Raw genomic sequence first — 2046 nt, forward strand, 5'->3', positions numbered from 1 at the left:
AAAACCTGAGGTTGAAAATCAAGTTACATTTTATTAATTTGGAATTTGGGCGGTGATAGGTAAAATAAAGGTTCATCCTCCGCCTGCGTTCCCGCCCCAGTCCGGCCTAGGGGCTAGCTTCGGGACACCCCCCAAAAGGGTCTTATAAAATACTCTGTGTTGGTAACTAGAGTGGCTCTTGTTTTAAACATCATCGAGGAACTAGAAGTCTGAACATCGCAGAAGAGTTCCCCTTTAATCTTTGGACATTATCTGCTGGAAGTCGGCTTGAAGGAGAGTCCGGCAGACTTCCACTTTTCTTCTTGAACTCTGAACTCTGTCAGAACTCACAATTCCAGGACTGTTGAGTATTCTTCTTTTATTCCCTTTTATTTTGCTGTTGTATATATATTGTGTCTCTTTTTATTAAATCTTTTTATGTATATTTTCTGCACCGTTTCTTTTATCAAAGGACGATATTAAAAATCGTTGAGCATATCTCTACGCTCTAAATACGAACTTAAAGTATCCTTGCTCTTTGAAGAGTGCTACTGTATAGTGACTCCTGTCATATTCCTGTCTGAGAGGACAGCAGCATCACAGGCAGTGTTTAAGTGTTTTGAATAGTCGCAGCATTTGCTGTGCACGGTTTGTATTCCGGAAAATACATGGTGGCAGTGGAAGTTTTGTGGGTAAAGGGTTAACTGCGGAGTTAACCAACCCTGGTGACGATCGCTCTCAGTCTGCTGGCCTGAGATTGTGTCCTGCGAGCTGGGAAATCTCTGCGCAGGGGGAGGCTGAGAGTGGTATCGCCACGTCCTTGTGACGCTCACGCTCGGTTCAGACTGGTGTATGGTCACGTGGTATTGACGTACAGCGGGTCGGAGCCGGGTGTACGTCACAGCTCCGTGTCAGAATAAAGAAAAAGCGGGGTTTTTCTCCTTGGCGGCCGGGAGCAGGAGACTGCTGGGGCGCCAGGGAGAGTCAGCTATTTGGAGATCAGTGTCCCTGGTTAGCAACCAGGGACGCTGATCTCTCTGAAAGTGGCTGGAGCCAGCCGTAAGATCACGGCTGGCTCCGCCCAGCTGTCAGAAGCAGGCTGTCGGCCGGCCGCTCGGCCAGCTTCGGCTTTCAGCACGGCTCAGCCGAGCCGAGGCATATGCGATCGGCTCGACTGAGCCGCTCGGCTGTGATCGGGAGCTGTACGGGCTATTGTGAATAGCCCGTACAGCACCCCCTCGGTTCTCCTGAACCGAAGGGGTCCTGGGGCCGAATCTAGCCAAAGGATCGGCCGAAGCTACGGCCAGATCCTTCGGCAGCTTTGTGAATAGACCCCTTAGTTTTATTAGAAGCAGTGACTGATATGTCCCCACTATGAGACAAAATATCTCTATTAATGGTATTTCAGCACTTGGGTTCCCAGGTCGGTATCCCTGTTATAATGGGACCCCCTCTCAGTTAGCAAGGACCCTCTCCTTGTTAGGAGGATTTTTAGGTATTTATATTACAGAGAAAGCAACAGGTGGTGTGGGACACACAAGGATAAGTGGGATCACCCAAAACTCCCATGTGGCCAGGAAGAGAATGCAGATTTATGGTAAGAAGCTCTTGCCGTTGTAGTATTTAACACAAACAAGGAACTAGGGGCCGGCTAAGCCCAACATGCTCCACCCATCACTATTATATCACATTGGGTGGCCTGACCCTTTAAACATGCATGACCAGGGCATAAATGCCCACAGACAACAAATGACAGTCTTCTGATCTAGACATATTTATCTGGGTAAAGATCTAATGTCTATAAGCTACCTGCTGACACCTCTGTTCGAGATCTGGGAGAATAGAAACTAAACAGGTTAGGTTTCATTCTTTATTGGTTCCCTCCTAGCAAGTTGACGGTATCTGTAATAAGTCTTTGTAGCCTAAATGCAAATTACTAGATGGGAATGTTTCAAAGAATGTCAGCATATTTCTGACTGCCCTCCTCAATCTTATGAGCAGCTTAAAATGCATCTACACACAAGAACAAAAATGTAATTATATATATATATATATATATAAACACAT

General features: G+C 46.5%; 1 protein-coding gene across 2 annotated transcripts in view; it reads right to left on the reverse strand.

Annotated features, from left to right (window-relative positions):
• The window catches only part of ACLY (ATP citrate lyase), an 86076-nt gene that overhangs the window by 61486 nt on the left and 22544 nt on the right, over positions 1 to 2046 (reverse strand). The window lies entirely within an intron of this gene.

The sequence above is a fragment of the Nanorana parkeri genome, unplaced genomic scaffold (assembly GCF_000935625.1).
Source record: "Nanorana parkeri isolate BGI_ZX_2015 unplaced genomic scaffold, ASM93562v1 scaffold362, whole genome shotgun sequence".
Lineage (NCBI taxonomy): Eukaryota > Metazoa > Chordata > Amphibia > Anura > Dicroglossidae > Nanorana > Nanorana parkeri.